Source organism: Arachis stenosperma, chromosome 7, assembly GCF_014773155.1.
Source record: "Arachis stenosperma cultivar V10309 chromosome 7, arast.V10309.gnm1.PFL2, whole genome shotgun sequence".
Taxonomy (NCBI): Eukaryota; Viridiplantae; Streptophyta; class Magnoliopsida; order Fabales; family Fabaceae; genus Arachis; species Arachis stenosperma.
Window position 1 is genome coordinate 12,222,998 of NC_080383.1, and position 22,833 is coordinate 12,245,830.

The 22,833-nt window shown below is 38.5% G+C and overlaps 1 pseudogene; it reads left to right on the top strand.

Moving 5' to 3' along the window:
• LOC130939396 (uncharacterized) overlaps nucleotides 1-22,833 on the top strand; it is a 125,646-nt pseudogene that overhangs the window by 26,154 nt on the left and 76,659 nt on the right.

The window sequence follows — 22,833 nt, forward strand, 5'->3', positions numbered from 1 at the left end:
GAGCCAATATGGCATTCAGTGCATCAATTTCAAGAACTCCATTCCTCTGAGGCGTCCCATTACTCACAAGATTCCTTTCAGAAGTGTACATGAACTGGTTATTTACAACCATGTCAATGAGTTCCTGAGCTTCTGCAGGCATTTTCTTCGGGTGAATAGATCCACCTGCAGAATGGTCTAATGACATCTTAGACAATTCAGACAGACCATCATAGAATATATCCAGGATGGTCCATTCTGAGAGCATGTCAGAAAGATACTTTTTGGTCAGTTGCTTGTATCTTTCCCAAGCTTCATAGAGGGATTCACCTTCTTTATGTCTGAAGGTCTGAACATCCACTCTAAGCTTGCTCAGCTTTTGAGGAGGAAAGAACTTGGCTAAGAAAGCCGTAATCAGCTTATCCCAAGAGTTCAGGCTATCTCTAGGTTGAGAGTCCAACCATGTTCTAGCTCTGTCTCTTATAGCAAAAGGGAAAAGCATAAGCTTATAGACCTCAGGATTAACTCTATTGGTCTTAATAGTATCACAGATCTACAAGAATTCAGTTAAGAACTGAAAAGGATCTTCTGATGGAAGTCCATGAAACCTGCAATTCTATTGCATCAGAGAAACTAATTAAGGCCTTAGCTCAAAATTGTTTGCTCCAATGGCAAGGATTGAGATGGTTCTTCCATGGAAGTTGGAATTTGTTACAGTAAAGTTACCAAGCATCTTCCTTGCACCTCCACCATTGTTATTGGTTTTGGCCATCTCTACTTCTTTTTCGAAAATTTTAGTAAGGTTCTCTTCAGAGTGTTGTGTTTTAGCTTCTCTTAGCTTCCTCTTTAGAGTTCTTTCAGGTTCCAGATCAGCTTCAACAAGAATGTTCTCATCCTTGTTCTTGCTCATGTGAAAAAGAAGAGAATAGAAAATAATAGGGATCCTCTTTACCCAGATATAGAGGTTTCTTTATGTGAGTAGAAGAAGAAATGAATAGAAGAAGGAGAAGAGAAAAATTCGAATACAGAGAGGAAGAGAGGGTTCGAATTTTAAGATGAAGAGAAGTGTTAGTAAATGAATAAATAAATAGAAAGAGATGAGAGAGAGAAGAAAATTAAAATTTTAATTAAGAAAAAAGAAAAATATTTTTGTTTTTATTTTAAAATTTTGGTAGAGTTCGAAAATTAAGAAAAGGAATAAAATTAAAAGTTAAAACAATTAGTTGAATAAAAAGATTTTTGAAAAAGAGGAAGGTGATTTTCGAAAATTAGAGAGAGAAAAGTAGTTAGGTGGTTTTGAAAAAGATAAGAAATAATAAAACAAATAAAAAGTCAATTCGTTAATTGAAAAAGAATTGAAAATCAATTTTGAAAAGATAAGAAGTTAGAAAAGATTTTTGAAATCAAATTTTTGAAAAAAATATGATTGAAAAAGATTTGATTGAAAAAGATATGATTTGAAAAAAAAGATATGTTTGAAAAGATATGATTAAAATTTATTTTGGAAAAGATTTGATTTCTAAAATTAAAATTGATTACTTGGCTAACAAGAAACTAAAAGATATGATTCTAGAATTTAAAGATTGAACCTTTCCTATCAAGAAAGTAACAAACTTCAAATTTTTGAATCAATCACATTAGTTGTTAGTAAAGTTTTTGAAATTTTGAAATGAAATTAAAAAAAGAATTTGAAAATCAATTTTTAAAATTTTCGAAAATATTAAGAAAAAAATGAAAAAGATTTGATTTTTGAAAAAGATTTGAAAAGATAAGATTTTTTTTTAAAAATGAAATCTTGACTTGACTAACAAGAAACAACTTATTTTAAAAATTTTTGACTAAGTCAACCCAAAGATTTCGAAATTTATGAGAGAAATAAGGGAAAGATATATTTTTGATTTTTTGAATTTAATGAGGAAAGAGAAAAACCACAAAATGACTCAACACATAAAAATTTTGGATTAAAACAAATAATGCATGCAAGAACACAATGAATGTCAAGATGAACACCAAGAACACTTTGAAGATCAAGATGAACATCAAGATTTATTTTTGAAAATTTTCAAGAAAAGAAAAACATGAAAGACACCAAACTTACAACTTTTTAATGTTTAGACTCTAAGAATTCAAAAATTCATATGAAAAACATCAAAAGACACAAAACAAGAAAATTTCAAGATCAAACAAGGAGACGTATCAAGAACAACTTGAAGATCATGAAGAACACCATGCATGAGTTTTTCGAAAAATGCACAAATTTTAAAAATATGCAATTAACACCAAACTTAAAAATTGACACTAGTCTCAAACAAGAAACACAAAATATTTTTGTTTTTATGATTTTATAAATTTTTTTTGGATTTTTTGAAAATTATTTTTAGAAAAATGAAAAAGAATAAAAATTTTGAAAGATTTTTGAAAACTTTTTGAAAATAAAATAATGGTTAAAACAAGAAGATAATTACCTAATCTGAGCAACAAGATGAACTGTCAGTTGTCCAAACTCGAACAATCCCCGGCAACGGCGCCAAAAACTTGGTATGCACAATTGTAATCTCAACTATTTTTCACAACTTTGCACAACTAACTAGCAAGTGCACTGGGTCGTCCAAGTAATAAACCTTACGTGAGTAAGGATCGATCCCACGAAGATTGTCGGCTTGAAGCAAGAAAAAATTGTCGGTTTTCAAAAAAAAAAGAGAGAAAAATTGTTTATTTGCAATTCACATCATCTCCCTTTCTCCATCATGGACCTAAGTGAAAATGAACAATCCAGAAGGACTCTGGGGTCATATGCTAACCCCATTACTGCTTCATATGGAAGTAGTATATGTATACCCTCTATCAGAGCCTGTAATTTTGAGTTAAATCTTCAGCTCATTATCATGGTGCAGCAAAATTGCCAGTATTTCGGTCTTCCACAGGAAGAACCTACTGAGTTTCTGGCACAGTTCTTACAAATTGTTGACATAGTACGTGATAAGAAAGTGGATCAGGATGTCTATAGATTATTGCTGTTTCCATTTGCTGTAAAAGACCAAGCTAAGAGATGGTTAAACAACCAACCCAAGGCCAGCATAAGAACATGGAAACAGTTATCAGACAAATTCCTGAATTAATATTTGCCTCCAAAAAGGATGACACAGCTAAGGCTGGATGGTGCACGAAATTGTGATACACAATGGCGCCAACAACTTGGTACGCACAATTGTAATCTCAACTCTTTTTCACAACTTTGCACAACTAACCAGCAAGTGCACTGGGTCATCCAAGTAATAAACCTTACGTGAGTAAGGGTCGATCCCACGGAGATTGTCGGCTTGAAGCAAGCTATGGTCACCTTGTAAATCTTAGTCAGGCGGATTCAAATGGTTATGGAGTTTTAATTATTAAAATATAAATAAAACATAAAATAAAGATAGAGATACTTATGTAATTCATTGGTGGGAATTTCAGATAAGCGTATGGAGATGTGTTGTTCCTTCTGAATCTCTGCTTTCCTATTGCCTTCATCCAATCCTTCATACTCCTTTCTATGGCAATCTGTATATTGGGTGTCACCATTGTCAATGGCTACTTCCCGTCCTCTTAGTGAAAATGGTCCTCTACAATTTCTGTACGGCTAATCAACTGTCGGATTGCTCGTCTCGGATGAAAAATACCATGCACAGATATCATATGGCTAATCAGCTGTTGGTTCTCGATTGTGTAGGAATAGGATTTACTATCCTTTTCCGTCTGTCACCACGCCCTACAATCGCAAGTTTGAAGCTCGTCACAGTCATCCCTTCCCAGATCCTACTCGGAATGCCACAAACAAGGCTTAGACTTTTCGGATCTCTGGAATGCTGCCAAATGATTCTAGCCTATACCACAAAGGTTCCAATCTTTGATTTAGATGCCCCATTGTCAGAGGGGAGTTGATGTGAATTATTGATTAGAAACCCAAGAGATATACATTCAAGCTTGTCTTCATGTAGAACGGAAGTGGTTGTCATTCACACGTTCATAAGTGAGAATGGTGATGAGTGTCACATAATAATCACATTCATCATGTTCTTGTGTGCGAATGGATATCTTAAAATAATAATAAGCATGAATTGAATAGAAAATAGTAGTACTTTGCATTAACACTCGAGGAACAGCAGAGCTCCACACCTTAATGTATGGTGTGTAGAAACTCTACCGTTGAAATTACATAAGTAAAAATAGGGTAGGCATGGCCGTGAGGCCAGCCCCCAATGTCTAAGGACTAAAAATGATCAAAGATGTTCCAAAAGCTCATCCAAAGATCCCTATTACAATATTAAAAAGTTCTATTTATACTAAACTAGTTACTAGGGTTACAGAAATAAGTAAACGATGCAGAAATCCACTTCTGGGCCCACTTGGTGTGTGCTTAGGCTGAGCATTGAAACTTTCATGTGTAGAGGTCTTCCTTGGAGTTAAACGCCAGTTTGTAGCTTGTTTCTGGCATTTGACTCTAGATTGCAACTTGTTTCTGGCGTTTAACGCCAGAATAGGGCAGAAAGCTGGGGTTGAACGCCAGTTTGCATCATCTAAACTCATGAAAAATAATGGACTATTATATATTTCTGGAAAGCCCTGGATGTCTACTTTTCAATGCAATTGAGAGTGTGCCATTTGGACTTCTATAGCTCCAAAAAATCTATTCCGAGTACAGAGAGGTCAGAATCCAACAACATCAGCAGTCCTTTGTCAGCCTCTGAATCAGATTTTTGCTCAGGTCCCTCAATTTCAGGCAGAAAATACCTGAAATCACAGAAAAACACACAAACTCATAGTAAAGTCCAGAAATGTGAATTTTGCTTAAAAACTAATAAAAATATACTAAAAACTAACTAAATCATACTAAAAACTATATGAAAACAATGCTAAAAAGCGTATAAATTATCCGCTCATCACTAGACATCCAAGGCTTTAAACAAGAGGATAATAAATTTCTTTATGATGCATGGGAGAGGTACAGAGAGATGCTAAGGAAATGCCCTTCTGAAATATTTTTAGAGTTGGTGCAGTTGGACATCTTCTACTACGGGTTTACAGCAAAGGCCCAGATATCTTTAGACCACTCAGCTGGAGGATCTATACACATGAGAAAGACAATTGAGGAGGCTCAAGAGCTCATTGATAGAGTTGCTAGAAATCAGCATCTGTACTTAAGTAGTGAGTCCTTCATGAAAGAAGAGGCTAAAGTAGTATCCACTAAACTTAGTCCTCCAGAACAAGTTGCTGAACTCAATCAGCAATTACTTGCTCTAACAAAACAAGTAGCAGAATTTAAAGAGATGCTACAAGACACTCAAAATGCTAACAAGAATATAGAAGCACAATTGGATCAGACAAGACAACAATTATCTAAACAAATAATAGAAGAGTGCCAAGCTGTTCATCTGAGGAGTGGAAAGACATTGAATGCCTCAACTCAAGGAAGCAAGAAGCCAAGAAAGGAACAACTAGCAGAGGATGATCAAGCCCCTGCCCAAAATCACTATGAGGACAATAAGAGCCCGAAGAGGAATGATTCTGGCGTTCAAACGCCAGAAAAGGGCAGTAACCTGGCGTTAAACGCCCATTCAGCTGCCAGTTCTGGCGTTCAAACGCCAAAAAAGGGCAGCAACTTGACATTAAATGCCCATTTAGCTGCTAGTTCTAGCATTCAAATGCCAGCAAAGGGCAGCAACCTGGCATTAAATGCCCACTCTGCATACAATGCTGGCGTTCAAACGCCAGAAAAGGGTAGCAACCTGGCGTTAAACACCCATTCAGCTGCCAGTTTTGGCGTTCAAATACCAGTAAGCGGTCAGACACCTACAAGTGCTGATAACAGCTCCCTTTAGTAGGCGTCTCCAACCACTTCTATAGGACATAAACCTGCAGCAACTGAGGTTGAAGAATACAAAGCTAAGATGCCTTATCCTCAGAAATTCCGCCAAGCGGAACAGGATAAATAATTTGCCCGCTTTGCAGACTATCTCAGGACTCTTGAAATAAAGATTCCGTTTGCAAAGGCACTTGAGCAAATACCCTCTTATGCTAAGTACATGAAAGAAATATTAAGTCATAAGAAGGATTGGAGAGAAACTGAAAAAGTTTTCCTCACTAAAAAATGCAGTGTAGTCATTCTGAAAAGCTTACCAGAGAAGCTTAAAGATCCTGGAAGCTTTATGATACCATGCACATTAGAGGGTGCTTGTACGAAGACAACTCTATGTGATATTGGGGCAAGTATCAACCTAATCCCTGCATCCACTATCAGAAAGCTTGGCTTGACTGACGAAGTCAAACCAACCAGAATATGTCTCCAACTTGCTGATGGCTCCATTAAATTTCCATCAAGCGTAATTGAGGACATGATTGTCAAGGTTGGGCCATTTGCCTTTCCCACTGACTTTGTAGTGCTGGAAATGGAGGAGAACAAGAGTGCAACTCTCATTCTAGGAAGACCTTTCCTAGCAACTGGATGAACTCTCAATGACGTCCAAAAAGGAGAGGTGACCCTGAGAGTCAATGAGGATGAGTTCAAGTTGAATGCTGTCAAAGCTATGCAGCATCCAGACACATCAAGTGACTGCATGAGCGTTGATATTATTGACTCCCTGGTGGAAGAGATTAATATGATTGAAAGTCTCGAATCAGAGCTAGAAGACATCTTTAAAGATGTTTAACCTGATCTGGAGGAACCAGAGAAAACAGAAGAACCTCTGAAAACTCCTCAGGAAGAGGAGAAGCCTCCTAAACCCGAACTTAAACCACTACCACCATCCCTGAAATACGCATTTCTGGGAGAGAATAATACTTTTATAGTAATCATAAGCTCTGCTTTAGAGCCACAGGAAGAGAAAGCATTAATTCAAGTGCTAAGGACGCACAAGACAGCTCTTGGGTGGTTCATAAGTGATCTTAAGGGCATTAGCCCAGCCAGATGCATACACAAGATCCTATTGGAGGATGATGCTAAGCCAGTGGTTCAACCACAGAGGCGGCTGAATCTAGCAATGAAGGAGGTGGTGCAGAAAGAGGTCATTAGATTACTAGAGGATGGGATTATTTATCCTATTTCTGATAGTCCCTGGGTGAGCCCTTGATGTGCGAAAAACGATCCGACACAAAACTCACCGGCAAGTGTACCAGGTCGCATCAAGTAATAATAACTCACATGAGTGAGGTCGATCCCACAGGGATTGAAGGATTGAGCAATTTTAGTTTAGTGGTTGATTTAGTCAAGCGAATCAAGTATTGGTTGAGTGTTTTGTATCCAACAGTAAGTAAACAACAGGAAATGTAAAGGGAGAGGGATAAATTGCAGAAATTAAAGAAAACTGAAAGTAAAAGAGCTGAATCTTAAAGAACAAGAAATTAAATGACTGAAACTTAAAGTGCAAGAAATGTAACTTGCAGTAACTTAAAGAGCAAGAAATATAAATTGCAATAAGAAAAAGGGATTTGAGGATTGGGATTTCAGAATTTAAGCAATGGAAATTAAATTGCAGCAAGTAATAAAGCAGAAGATGAATTAGAAATACTTAAAATTCAAACAGAGGATGGAATTGAATTGCAGCAGAGGTTCACAGAAGAACCAAAAGGAAAATGTGATCTCAGGACTCCAGAGACTAGATAGCAAAGTCTAGATCTCAATTGCCTTCCCAGATCCAAATTCTCAAAGCAATTAACAAGAAATTGAAGAAGAAACAGTAAAGGGAATGTAATTGAACTTAATTATGCAGAAAAGAAATTAAAGAGTTCTTGAGTGGAGATTGAGACAGAATTTCCTCAATTCTTAACACCCAAGACTCAAACAAGAAAAGTAAAAATGCTCAAGCAAGAACAAGGAAGAAGAGAGATCAATTCTCCTCCCCAATTCTCAGAAATCTCAGTGAAGTCTCCCAGAGAGAATTCAAAAGTTCCAAAATAAAAGTCAAGATTCAAAGCTCCAAAAGAAAGTCCTAATTACATCAAACTAACTTCTATTTATACACTTTCTATTCTTGGATTTTGGAATTTGGATGGGCTTTTGATTTGGTGAAGAAATGAATTTTATTGGATTTTTAATCCAATTTCAGCCCAAGAAAAGTTGCTTCCAGGAGGCTGCCCTGCCCTTGTGGAGGGCAGGGCAGGAATTGATGCGTGCGGCCTTGGTGCGAGCGTGGTGTGCGAGTTGGTGCTGCAGGATGCTGCCCTGCCCTTGTGGAGGGCAGGGCAGAAATTTTTGGTGCGGCAAATTTGTTGCCTGTGCGTGCGCTATGTTGCTGCCGAAGCTCCTTGGTGCGCCAGTCTTGTGCGCGTGTGTGCATCACCAAAATACTGCCCTGCCCTTGTGGAGGGCAGGGCAATGTGCCAAGGCTGAAGCTCCGCGTTCGAAACTCGGGTGACGCGCACGCTACCTCTTTTCCTTGATTTTCTTGGCACCAAAGTAAGGCTTAGTTCCTTGCTTCCTCATGGTGCCGTGTTCGATCCTTGTGGCAAGCATTGGTGAGCTTCTCCCTTGAATTAATTCCTTTGATGAGCCCGATATTGCCCTTGAGGAGGGCAGGGCAGAATTTTTGCTCCCTTTGATCCATGGCACCAATTTGTGCTCTGCCCTTGAGGAGGGCAGGGCAGTGTTCCCTCTCAAAGTTTGCTTCCTTATGTTGCCCTCCTTGAGGGCAGTGTGCCCTTGTGGAGGGCAATGCTTGCTTCCTCCCTTCCATGCGCCACACTTTTTCTCTCTTGGGCCACGCTTTCTTAAGCCACGCTTTCCTTTTTTCTTTCTTTCTTCACCTACAATAAACCAAAACAACCACTCAAAGTATCACTAAATTCACAAGGCTTATAAATCAATTAAAAATCAATTAAATTCAGCTTAAACCTCATGAGTTAACATTAATTTCATGGTGGTTGTTTGATTTAAAGAAGTTATGCATTTTCACTCCAAATCACTTACTTAGGATGCAAGAAAGTGCATAAAGACTAATAAAACAAGTAAAATTAGCTTGAAAAATGGGTATATGATGACCTGTCATCACAACACCAAACTTAAATCTTGCTTGTCCCCAAGCAAGCATCAAAACTAAGAGAAAATGAAATGAACAAGAAAAGAAAACATATCCTTATTAGGCATATAGCAAAATTTGATTCATGGGGTTTTTATGCAGATAATGATAACTCAATTATTGTTGCTGTTACATAATATACATTCTTCCTCAAAGGCTTGCTAAACTTGCTGTTATAAGGTTTATTCTTTCTTTGCTCCCTTGCTAACTTTTCTTTTCTCATGTTGCTTATCAAGCTTATTTTTCTTGAAGGCTTGGTGTCTAATGTTGTAGTAGTAGCCTTTGGCTTTATTTTTAAATCAACATCTTCCACCACAGACACATGGCTCACTACTTCTTCCTAGGATCATTGATGCCCAGCATCTCTTTGGATAACTAAATGTTCTATATCTAGGTTGCTCTTTATTGTGGACTTTCAATTGGCCATCCTAAATCAGTTGATCTAAGTGACCGGGTTTTAAAATACCCCTTAGAATTTACTTATCCAAGCATATCCTAGTACAAGAACACCACAGGCATGTGTCCTCGGGTCCAAGCTATTGGTGTCCAGCCTTAATTCTTTGTTTTTCTTGCCATATTGGCTTTTTCTTCTTCCTTTTCTTTCTATTTTATTTTTGTTCTCAAGGGCTTTTTCTTTATTGATAGGAACCTTCATAACAGCAAGCTAGCTCACACTTCAATGAAAATGATACTATGCAGCAATTATTTCATGAGTTATGCATTTAATCAAACACATATACCACCATTGACTTCCATTCTACTTATGCAACATTGGATATTTACTTTTCAATTCAAACAATTCTCTTTTATTCAAGCATATGGGAAACAAAGCAAAAATTCAGCTCGGTTATGAATGACAAGCTTCATGCAGATTAGCATTCTTAATCAAGCAACTTCACTTGCAACTAAATAAACACTTTAGCAGGATATATAATGGTTCCCATGTTCAAAACAATACACAGCAGCAAGGATTAAGTTTAGATACAACCTTTGAAGTTGCAGCCCTTTGATTCTTCCTTCTGTTGTGTTTTCTTTGAGTTAAGATGCACAATATCTTTAATTGTTGACTCATGTCCTGCATAATTCTCAAAGTTGCTTGCTTCTCAAGCCCTTAATTGCATGGTTAGTATGCATAAATTGAGTGTGGCTCTTGGATTTATTTTGGTGTGAGAACACCAAACTTAATTGTTTGCCACTGTCTCGGATGCAACAAGTTAACCATATGTGAAACCCTGTGTCCTTGCTAAAGGTTATGGAATTAAAGCTAGAAAGCAATTAAATAGTTGAAAAATTTGTTTGACTGCTTAGAGCTAGCACTTTGCAAAAGGTGAGGATGTGTTTTTAAATGAGATTTTTGGTGGAACACCAAACTTAGAATCTTTCATTCTCCCTTAATTTGTTTTGGTGTGCAACACCAAACTTAGCTCCTTGCAATGCATACCAATTATTCAACATTTTATTGAAAAAGCTATGAAAAAAAAACTACCTCAGGTTGGGTTGCCTCCCAACAAGCGCTCTTTTATTGTCACTAGCTTGACATTGAACTCCCTTTAAGGTGGTTGATGTTGGTGATGTCTCAACTTGTCCCCTCTCACTGTAAGCTTTCTCTGTGTGTCTTGATGCTTAATTTCAATGTGCTCAAGAGAGAGTACTTGGTTGACAGTGTAATGATCTTCTGTTCCCAGCTGTTGGTACACTAATTGTACTTTATCACCTTTGGAAAATCCTTCAGTTGGAAATTTTTTATTCTTCCACCCTTTGTAAGCCTTCTTCCTGTTTTTCTTCTTTTTCTTCCTTGTTGATCTGTCTTCTTTGACAGTGACTCGAGTTGTGATTCCTCCCTTTTTGTTTATCAGCCTAGCCTCTTTTTGAATTCCTTCCACTCCTTGTACCTGCTCACTCTTCTGTTCTATTGTGTTGCTGAGTGCTTGTCCTGGAAGATAGTCACTTTTCTTGCTTGTTTCTTCCTTACTTTGTGATTCTGGAAACACTTTCAAGATAATGCTCTCTTCATGCATCTTGAGGGTTAGCTCTCCCTGTTCTATGTCTACAATGGCTCTAGCAGTGGCCAAAAATGGTCGACCAAGTATTATGGAGTCATTCTCATTCTCTGATGAATCTAGGATCACAAAATCTGCCGGATAGATGAACTTGTCAACCTTAACTAAAAGGTTCTCAATCAACCCTTTAGGATATACTACTGATTGGTCCACCAATTCCAAGGACATCTGTATTGGTTTCACCTCTTCTATGCCAAGCTTTTTCACTAAAGAAGATGGGATTAGATTTATACTTGCTCCTAAGTCACACATCCCCTTGTTGATGAATAAGCTTCCAATAGTGCAGGGTAGGAAGAAACCTCCAGGATCTTCAAGCTTGGGAGGGATCCCCTTTTTGATTAGTGCACTGCATTCTTCACTAAGCATTACAGTCTCCTTCTCCTTCCAACTTCTTTTCTTGTTGATGAGCTCCTTTAAGAATTTGGCATATAGAGGCATTTGCTCTAATGCCTCAGCAAAAGGTATGTTGATTTCCAGCTTCTTGAAAGTCTCAAGAAATTTGTGAAAATACTGATCCTTTGTCTCTTTGTGGAATCTTTGGGGATACGGTAGTGGTGGTGTTAAGCTCTTCTCCACTTGATGTTGTCTTGGATTTGGTTCTTCCATGATCTGCTTTCCCTTTTTTGAGTTCTTTGGTTGGTTGTTTTCTTCTGTGAGCTTTTCTGGGACATTCTTGCTTGTTATGTCCTTGTTGTTAGCTTCATCTTTCCCTGTTGACTCTTTGTTATTCTCCAAAAGTTCCTTAGTTGCTCCTTGGTTGCCATCCACTAATATCTTTCCACTCCTTAATTGCACGACTTTGCATTCTTCCTTTGGGTTAGGAATGGTGTCACTTGGTAGTGAGCTTGATGGTTTTTCAACAGAAATCTGTTTGGAGATTTGTCCAATCTGCCTTTCTAAGTTCTTCATGGAAGCTTCTTGGTTTTTTGTTGTCAATTCTTGGTTCTTCATCATTTTCTCCATGAGCAGCTCTAGATTAGTGATCCTCTGAGATTCTTGTGAAATTGGTTGGTTTTGGGGTGTTGGTGGATGATGATAAGTGTTTTGGTTAGTTGGGTGGTTATTGGGTAGGTGATGGTTAGAGTTGGGGTAATTATTTTGTGGTTTTCTGTATGTGTTTTGGTTAGTGGTTGGCTGGGGGTTGTGGTTTGTGCTTTTCCAATTATTCTGACTTGAGTTTCTTTGCCATGGTTGTTGGCTTTGATTTTGGTTGTCTCCCCATCTGAGGTTGGGATGGTTTTTCCAAGAGGGATTGTAAGTATCACCATAGACTTCATTTGTTCCAGGATTTTGGTTGTGCATGTATTGGACTTGCTCTTGCTGTTGCTCCTCTTGGGTTTCTTCATTTTGCACCCATGTGGTTGATGGTTGGCTTGTGGCACTCACTGATGCTACTTGCAGGCCATCAATTCTTTTGGCCATTTGCTCAAACTGTTGTTGAATCTGCTGCTGCATCATCTTGTTCTGAGCTAGAATTGAATCCACTCCTTCCAACTCTATTACTCATCTTCTTTGTGATGGTTGGCGTTGCCTTTGGTGGGCAAAGAAATATTGGTTGTTAGCCACCATATCAATGAGGTTTTGAGCTTCCTCTGTAGTTTTCATGAGTTGTAATGAGCCTCCAGCTGAATGATCAAGTACTTCTTGAGCTTTCAGAGTAAGTCCTTCATAGAAGTTCTACAACTTATCCCACTCAGTAAACATCTCTGGTGGACATTTCCTCAATAGTGCCTTATATCTTTCCCATGCTTCATATAAATTTTCAGCCTCCATTTGAGTGAATGTCTGCACCTCAGTCTTCAATCTTATGATCCTTTGAGGGGGATAAAATTTGGCAAGAAACTTGCTCACCAAATCATCCCAAGTGTTGATGCTTTCCTTTGGAAATGTTTTTAGCCATTGAGTGGCTTTGTCCCTGAGAGAGAATGGAAAGAGCAGCAACTTGTAACTGTCAGGAGGCACACCATTGGTTTTGACAGTGTCACAAATCCTTAAAAAGGTAGATAGATGTTGATTCGGATCCTCCAATGGCCCTCCTCCAAAAGAACAGTTGTTTTGGACCAGTGTGATGAGCTGTGGCTTTAGTTCAAAGTTGTTTGCATTGACATTGGGGGTAAGAATGCTACTCCCACAGTGTCTAGCATTTGCAAATGTGTAGGAAGCCAGTACTATTCTTTGTTGTGGGTTATTGTTGGCCCCTCCTTCTGGTTGATTGGGATTTGATGGATCTCCTTCCATTTCTTGGAATTCCTCCTCAGATTCTTCCTCTCCAATGACGTTCTTCCCTCTTTCAGCTCTTCTTATTCTTTGAAGAGTTCTTTGGTCAATTTCAGAGAGAATAGGGGAGGCTCTTCCTGTACCTGACATACAAACACACAATAAGAAACACACAGATCCAGAAAACCAATGAAAATTCAATCTATTGCTAGAATGAATTTTTAGTTAGTTTGAGCAAAAATTCAAACAGATAGTGTGTTAAAAAAATAAGGAAACAGAAAAGAAAAAGTGCTTGATCTAGACCTCCACTTCACTTAATCATTGTCAATCTATTTCAATCCCCGATAACGGCGCCAAAAACTTGATGTGCAGAAAACGATCCGACATAAAACTCACCGGCAAGTGTACCGGGTCGCATCAAGTAATAATAACTCACATGAGTGAGGTCGATCCCACAGGGATTGAAGGATTGAGAAATTTTAGTTTAGTGGTTGATTTAGTCAAGCGAATCAAGTATTGGTTGAGTGTTTTGTATCCAACAGTAAGTAAACAACAGGAAATGTAAAGGGAGAGGGATAAATTGCAGAAATTAAAGAAAACTGAAAGTAAAAGAGCTGAATCTTAAAGAACAAGAAATTAAATGACTGAAACTTAAAGTGCAAGAAATGTAAATTGCAGTAACTTAAAGAGCAAGAAATATAAATTGCAATAAGGAAAAGGGATTTGAGGATTGGCATTTCAGAATTTAAGCAATGGAAATTAAATTGCAGCAAGTAATAAAGCAGAAGATGAATTAGAAATACTTAAAATTCAAACAGAGGATGGAATTGAATTGCAGCAGAGGTTCACAGAAGAACCAAAAGGAAAATGTGATCTCAGGACTCCAGAGACTAGATAGCAAAGTCTAGATCTCAATTGCCTTCCCAGATCCAAATTCTCAAAGCAATTAACAAGAAATTGAAGAAGAAACAGTAAAGGGAATGTAATTGAACTTAATTATGCAGAAAAGAAATTAAAGAGTTCTTGAGTGGAGATTGAGACAGAATTTCCTCAATTCTTAACACCCAAGACTCAAACAAGAAAAGTAAAAATGCTCAAGCAAGAACAAGGAAGAAGAGAGATCAATTCTCCTCCCCAATTATCAGAAATCTCAGTGAAGTCTCCCAGAGAGAATTCAAAATTTCCAAAATAAAAGTCAAGATTCAAAGCTCCAAAAGAAAGTCCAAATTACATCAAACTAACTCCTATTTATACACTTTCTATTCTTGAATTTTGGAATTTGGATAGGCTTTTGATTTGGTGAAGAAATGAATTTTATTGGATTTTTAATCCAATTTCAGCCCAAGAAAAGTTGCTTCAAGGAGGCTGCCCTGCCCTTGTGGAGGGCAGGGCAGGAATTGATGCGTACGGCCTTGGTGCGAGCGTGGTGTGCGAGTTGGTGCTGCAGGATGCTGCCCTGCCCTTGTGGAGGGCAGGGCAGAAATTTTTGGTGCGCCAGATTTGTTGCCCGTGCGTGCGCTATGTTGCTGCCGAAGCTCCTTGGTGCGCCAGTCTTGTGCGCGTGTGTGCATCACCAAAATGCTGCCCTGCCCTTGTGGAGGGCAGGACAATGTGCCAAGGCTGAAGCTCCGCGTTCGAAACTCGGGTGACGCGCACGCTACCTCTTTTCCTTGATTTTCTTGGCACCAAAGTAAGGCTTAGTTCCTTGCTTCCTCATGGTGCCGTGTTCGATCCTTGTGGCAAGCATTGGTGAGCTTCTCCCTTGAATTAATTCCTTTGATGAGCCCGATATTGCCCTTGAGGAGGGCAGGGCAGAATTTTTGCTCCCTTTGATCCATGGCACCAATTTGTGCTCCGCCCTTGAGGAAGGCAGGGCAGTGTTCCCTCTCAAAGATTGCTTCCTTATGTTACCCTCCTTGAGGGCAGTGTGCCCTTGTGGAGGGCAATGCTTGCTTCCTCCCTTCCATGCGCCACACTTTTTCTCTCTTGGGCCACGCTTTCCTTTTTTCTTTCTTTCTTCACCTACAATAAACCAAAACAACCACTCAAAGTATCACTAAATTCACAAGGCTTATAAATCAATTAAAAATCAATTAAATTCAGCTTAAACCTCATGAGTTAACATTAATTTCATGGTGGTTGTTTGATTTAAAGAAGTTATGCATTTTCACTCCAAATCACTTACTTTGGATGCAAGAAAGTGCATAAAGACTAATAAAACAAGTGAAATTAGCTTGAAAAATGGGTATATGATGACTTGTCATCAGCCCTGTCCAAGTCGTCCCAAATAAGGGAGGCATGACAGTGATTCATAATGAGAAGAACGAACTGGTTCCCACAAGAACAGTTACAGGGTGGCGTATGTGTATTGACTACAGAAGACTCAATACAGCCACCAGAAAGGATCATTTTCCTTTACCATTCATAGACTATATGCTAGAGAGATTAGCAGGTCATGATTACTACTGCTTTTTGGATGGCTACTCAGGTTACAACCAAATTGTAGTGGATCCCCAAGACCAAGAGAAAATGGCATTCACATGTCCATCTGGAGTATTTGCCTACAGAAGGATGCCTTTTGGTCTGTGCAATGCACCTGCAACCTTTCAGAGGTGCATGCTCTCTATTTTCTCTGATATGGTAGAGAAATTTCTGGAAGTCTTCATGGATGACTTCTCAGTATTTGGAGACTCATTCAGCTCCTGTCTTGACCATCTAGCACTTGTTCTGAAAAGGTGCCAAGAGACTAACCTAGTTTTAAACTGGGAGAAATGTCACTTCATGGTAACTGAAGGAATTGTCCTTGGGCACAAAATTTCAAACAAGGGAATAGAGGTGGATACCACCACCTACCAATGTTAAGGCAATTAGAAGTTTTCTAGGACATGCAGGATTCTATAGGAGGTTTATAAAGGATTTTTCAAAAATTGCAAAATCTCTGAGCAATCTGCTAGCTGCTGATACACCTTTTGTCTTTAACACAGAATTCCTGCAGGCGTTTGAGACTCTAAAAGCTAAGCTGGTCACAGCACCAGTAATTTCTGCACCAAACTGGACATTACCATTTGAACTAATGTATGATGCCAGTGACCATGCCATTGGTGGAGTATTGGGATAAAGGCATAACAAACTTCTGCATGTCATTTATTATGCTAGCCGTGTTTTGAATGACGCACAGAAGAATTACACAACCACAGAAAAGGAGTTACTTGTAGTGGTTTATGCCATTGACAAGTTCAGATCTTATTTAGTAGGATCAAAAGTGATTGTGTACACTGATCATGCTGCTCTTAAATATCTCCTCACAAAGCAAGATTCAAAACCCAGACTCATAAGATGGGTATTGCTTCTGCAAGAGTTTGATATAGAAATAAGAGACAGAAAATGGACAGAGAACCAAGTAGCTGATCACCTGTCCTGGATAGAACCAGTAGCAGGAGTGTCCCTCCCTCCTATTGAGATCTTTGAAACCTTTCCGGATGAGAAACTCTTTGCCATTCAAGAAGTACCATGGTTTGCAGACATTGCAAACTATAAAGCTATGAGATTCATACCCAAAGAGTACAGTAAACAGCAATCAAAGAAATTGATTTCTGATGCCAAATACTACTTGTGGGATGAACTATATCTCTTTTAAAGATGTGCAGACGGAATAATCCGTAGATGTGTACCTAGAGAAGAGGCATAGAAGATCCTATGGCATTGCCATGGATCGCAATACGGAGGACATTTCAGAGGTGAGCGAACAGCCACTAAGGTTCTCCAATGTGGCTTCTACTGGCTTACTCTCTATAGAGACTCCCGAGAGTTTGTTCATAACTGTGATAGTTGCCAGAGAGCTGGTAATCTGCCTCACGGTTATGCCATGCCTCAATAAGGGATCTTAGAGATTGAATTATTTAATGTATGGAGCATTGACTTCAAGGGATCTTTCCCACCATCATACTCAAACACTTACATTCCGGTGCAATAGACTATGTATCCAAGTAGGTAGAGGCAATTGCAACGCCCACTAATGATACTAAGACAGTGCTGAAATTCCTTCAGAAACATATCTTCAGCAGATTTCGTGTTCCTAGAATACTGATCAATGATGGAGGCACTCATTTCTGCAATAAACAGCTTGACTCTGCTTTGGTCCGATATGAAATTAACCACAAGGTGGCGACTCTGTATCATCCACAGACAAATGAGCAGGCTGAAGTCTCAAATAGAGAACTAAAACAAATCCTGGAACGGACTGTAAGTGCCTGTAGAAGGGATTGGGCAAAAATCTTGGATGATGCTCTATGGGCATACAGAACAGTATTCAAGACTCCTATAGGGACCTCTCCATACCAGCTTGTGTTTGGAAAAGCCTGTCATCTGCCAGTGGAACTAGAACACAAGGCCTACTGTGCAACTAGGTTCTTAAACCTTGATGCTAAGGTAGCTGGAGAGAAGAGATTACTCCAGTTGAATGAGCTAGAGGAGTTTAGACTCAATGCTTTCGAAAAAGCTAAAATTTACAAGGAGAAAGTAAAAAGGTGGCATGACAAGAAGCTGTCATCTAGAGTCTTTGAGCCAGGACAGAAGGTTCTGCTGTTTAACTCTAGGCTCAGATTGTTCCCTGGGAAATTGAAATCCCGGTGGAAGGGACCATATGTGATTACAAGTGTGTCACCATATGGATATGTAGAGCTTCAGGATATTGACTCTGACAAAAAGTTTATTGTTAATGGACAGAGAATCTAGCATTATCTTGAAAGTAATGTTGAGCAAGAAAGCTCAAGACTGAGACTAGATTAAAGCTCAGTCCTGTCAAGCTATTGACATTAAAGAAGCGCTTATTGGGAGGCAACCCAATTTTATTTATCTATGTCTATGTTTTCTTTAGGTTGATGATCATGTGGAGTCACAAAAACAGCTGCATAATTAAAGCAGAATCAAAAACAGCATCAAAAATAGCACACCCATGAGGATAGGCCTACTGGCATTTAAACGCCAGTAAGGATAGCAAACGCCCATCCTGGCAACATTCTGGGTGTTAAACGCCAAAATTGGCAGGCAGACTAGCATTTAACGCCAGAAATGGGCAGCAGACTGGCATTTAACGCCAGAAAAGGAACCCAGAGGGCGTTTAGACGCCAGAAAGGTGCAGGGATGAGAATTTTTTGACACCTAAGGATTTGTGGGCCCCACAGAATCCCCACCAACCCCTACTCTCTCTCTCTCCTCTTCACACCCTTCCCCAAACACCTATCAAATCCTTCCCTCTTCCCCATTATCTCTTTACCACTCACATCCATCCACTATTTTCCATAAAACCCACCCACTCACACAACTCCATCACCTCCATCTCTTCTTCCTCTAATCTTTTCTTTCTTCTTTTGCTCGAGGATGAGCAAAGCTTTTAAGTTTGGTGTGGAAAAACTCAACTTTTTGTTTTCCATAACCATTAATAACACCTAAGGCCAGAGAAACCTCTAGGAAGAGGTAAGGAAAAGCAGTTGCTTCCAACTTCGAGTCATGGGAGATGGAGATATTCATCTCAAAAGCCCATCACTAGAAAGAGGATATAGCAAACAAGAGAGCCCACTCATGGACCTCACCAAGAGCAATCCATCATCCTCCATGAAATTAGAGAGGACCAAAAGGCTATGAGAAAGGAGCAACAAAGGCAAGGAAGAGACATAGAGGAGCTCAACACTCCAAAGGATCTTCAAGAGGAAGAACTAGCCGCCATCACTAAGGTGGACCTGTTCTTTAATCTCCTTGTTTATTTTATTTTCCATTTTTCGATTTTTATGCTTTATGTATTGTCTATGTTTGTGTCTTTATTACATGATCATTAGTGTCTAGTATCTACGTCTTAAAGCTATGAATAATTCCATGAATCCTTCACCTTTCTTAAATGAAAAATGTTTTTAATTACAAAAGAACAAGAAGTACGTAATTTTGAAATTTATCTTGAAAATTAGTTTAATTATTTTGATGTGGTGACAATACTTTTTGCTTTCTGAATGAATGCTTGAACAGTGCATATTTTTTATAGTGAAGTTTATGAATGTTAAAATTGTTGGCTCTTGAAAGAATAATGAAAAAGAGAAATGTTATTGATAATCTGAAAAATCATAAAATTGATTTTTGAAGCAAAAAAAAAGCAGTGAAAAACAAAGCTTGCGAAAAAAATGGCGAAAAAAAAAGCAAGAAGAAAAAGCCAATAGCCCTTTAAACTAAAAGGCAAGGGTAAAAGGATCCAAGGCTTTGATCATTAATGGATAGGAGGGCCCAAAGGAATAAAATCCTGGCCTAAGCGGCTAAATCAAGCTGTCCCTAACCATGTGCTTGTGTCATGAAGGTTCAAGTGAAAAGCTTGAGACTGAGTGGTTAAAGTCGTGATCCAAAGAAAAAAGAGTGTGCTTAAGAACTCTGGACAGCTTTAACTGGGGACTTTAGCAAAGCTGAGTCACAATCTGAAAAGGTTCACCCAATTATGTGTCTGTGGCATTTATGTATCCGGTGGTAATACTGGAAAATAAGATGCTTAGGGTCACGGCCAAGACTTATAAAGTAACTGTGTTCAAGAATCAACATACTGAACTAGGAGACTCAATAACACTATCTTAATTTCGAGTTCCTATAGATGCCAATCATTCTGAACTTCACAGGATAAAGTGAGATGCCAAAACTGTTCAGAAGCAAAAAGCTATTAGTCCCGCTCATCTAATTGGAGCTAAGCTTCATTGATATTTTGGAATTTATTGTATATTCTTTTCTTTTTATTCTATTTTATTTTCAGTTGCTTGGAGACAAGCAACAATTTAAGTTTGGTGTTGTGATGAGCGGATAATTACGCGTTTTGGCATTGTTTTTAGGTAGCTTTTAATAGGTTTTAGTTACTTTTTAGTATATTATTATTATTATTTATGCAAAAATCAAATTTCTGGACTTTACTATGAGTTTGTGTGTTTTTCTGTGATTTCAGGTATTTTCTAGCTGAAATTGAGGGACCTAAGCAAAAATCTGATTCAAAGGCTGAAAAAAAGGACTACTGATGCTGTTGGATTCTGACCTCCCTGCACTCGAAGTAGATTTTCTGGAGCTACAGAAGCCCAATTGGTGCACTCTTAATTTTGTTGGAAAGTATACATCCTGGGCTTTCCAGCAATGTATAATAGTCCATACTTTGTCCGAGATTTGATGGCCCAAACTGGCGTCCAAACGCCACCCAGAGACCCTTTTCTGGAGTAAAACGCCAGAACTGGCACCAAAGCTGGAATAAAACGCCAGAACTGGCACCCAAACTAGCGTTTAACTCCAGGAATAGCACAAGCACGTGAAAGCTAGGAAGCTCAGCCCAAACACTCACCAAGTTGGCCCCCGGCTTTCATGAGCTATTTTCTTTTGCAAGTTTACTTGTACCTTATTTTATGATTTGAATTAGTGAGATCCAGTTCATATTTCTTCTTGAAGGATTTGTTTACTTTTAACCAAGTAGGTAAAAGCATTTTTCATGTATTTGCATTCATATAAATAGGTTGCATTTCATACATCCTACCATTCCTCTTCACTCTTTTAGTTCTCTTGAGCTTAGCATGAGGACATGCTAATGTTTAAGTGTGGGGAGATTGATAAATCACTATTTTATGATTTATATTATGCTCAATTGAGTGGTTTGTATCAAGTCTTTGCTCACTTATTCATATAAATTGTATGGTTTTACAATTTCGTCCTTATTCCTTAATATATGTGAAAATATGTTTCCTAGACCATAAAATTATTAATTTTAATTATCCTTTATTACCATTCAATGTCGTAATCCGTGTGTTGAGTATTTTCAGGCTTTATAGAACAGGAATGGCTTAGAAAATAGGAAGGAAACATGCAAAAGTGGAAAGAACGCGCGAAAATGAAGTTTTGAAGGAAATGGCAGCGATGCGCACGCATGGACGACGCGGACGCGTGACTCACGCAGAACCCAAGTGACGCGCATGCGTGGACGACGCGGACGCATACCTAGCGCAAAGCACGAGCGACGCGTATGCGTGACTGATGCGTACGCGTGACAAGGAAAACTTCCAAATGATGCGCACGCGTGACCCACGCGCACGCGTGATGGACGCCACATGCAGAAAGTTACAGAATTCGCCCCTAGCAATTTCTGGACCCTTTTTCAGCCCAAATCCAAGCCTATAAAACACAGATTAGAGGCTATAGAGTGGGAGAATGCATCCATTCATGAGACAACATTCATTATTCACAATTTTAGTTTTAGATGTAGTTTTTTTTAGAGGGAGAGGCTCTTTCCTCTCTCTTAATTTTTAGGATTTAGGATTTCTTTTAGGATTAGGATTTCTTCTTCATTCCAGGTTCAATGTTCCTTTACACTGGTTTCTCTTCTATTTTCATTTATTCTATTACTTTGATTTATGAATTCTCATATTAGATTTGATTTTATATTTAATATAATTTGAGGTATTTCAGATTTATGATTGTTTTCTTTTATTTATGATATAAATAATTTGGATTTTTCCCCCTTTGGCTTTGGTTGAGTAATTGGTGACACTTGAGTTATCAAACTCAGATGTTGATTGAAAATTGGAATTTGCTGATTGATTTGGATTCCTCTAACGCTAGTCTTTCCATAGGAGTTGACTAGGATTTGAGGAATCAAATTGATTAGTCCACTTTACTTTCCTTTATTTAGTAACGGTTAACTAAGTAGGAGCAATAAACAATTCTCATCATAACTGATAAGGATAAGTAGGATGGGATTTCCAGTTCTCTTACCTTGCCAAGAATTTTTCTAGTTATTAATTTATTTTCTTGCCATCTAAATTCCTTGTTCAAACCTTTCAAAATAAACCCAAAAGATACTTTTCCATAACCAATAATAAATCATACCTCCCTACAATTCCTTGAGAGACGACCCGAGATTTGAATACTTCGGTTATAAAATTTATTGGGTTTGCTTTAGTGACAAATAAGTTTTTGTACGAAAGAATTTTTGTTGGTTTAGAAGCTATACTTACAACGAGAGCTTATTTGTAAAATTCTAGACCACGCAAGAATCCGTTCATCAAATGCCAACCTTCCAATTTTTGGGCTGAAATCTAAGATTTTTCTTCGGACCATGGTGATCCAAGTCCTTGGATTTGGGTTCACACTAGTGTCATGGTTTTTGGTAACCCATGCATTAGTATAGAACTCTTGCACCATGAGAATCCCAACCTCATGGATGGGATTGGTTAGGACTTCCCAACCTCTTCTCCGGATCTCTCTTCGGATTTCTGGATACTCATTCTTCTTGAGCATGAAAGGGACCTCGGGGATCACTTTCTTCTTAGCCACTACTTCATAGAAGTGGTCTTGGCGGGCTTTGGTGATGAATCTTTCCATCTCGCAAGATTCAGAGGGATTAGCTACTGCCTTTCCTTTCTTCTTCTTAGAGGAGTCTCCAACTTTGGGTGCCATGAATGGTAATAGAAAGAAGGAAAGCTATGCTTTTCCAACACCAAACTTAAAACTTTGCTCGTCCTCGA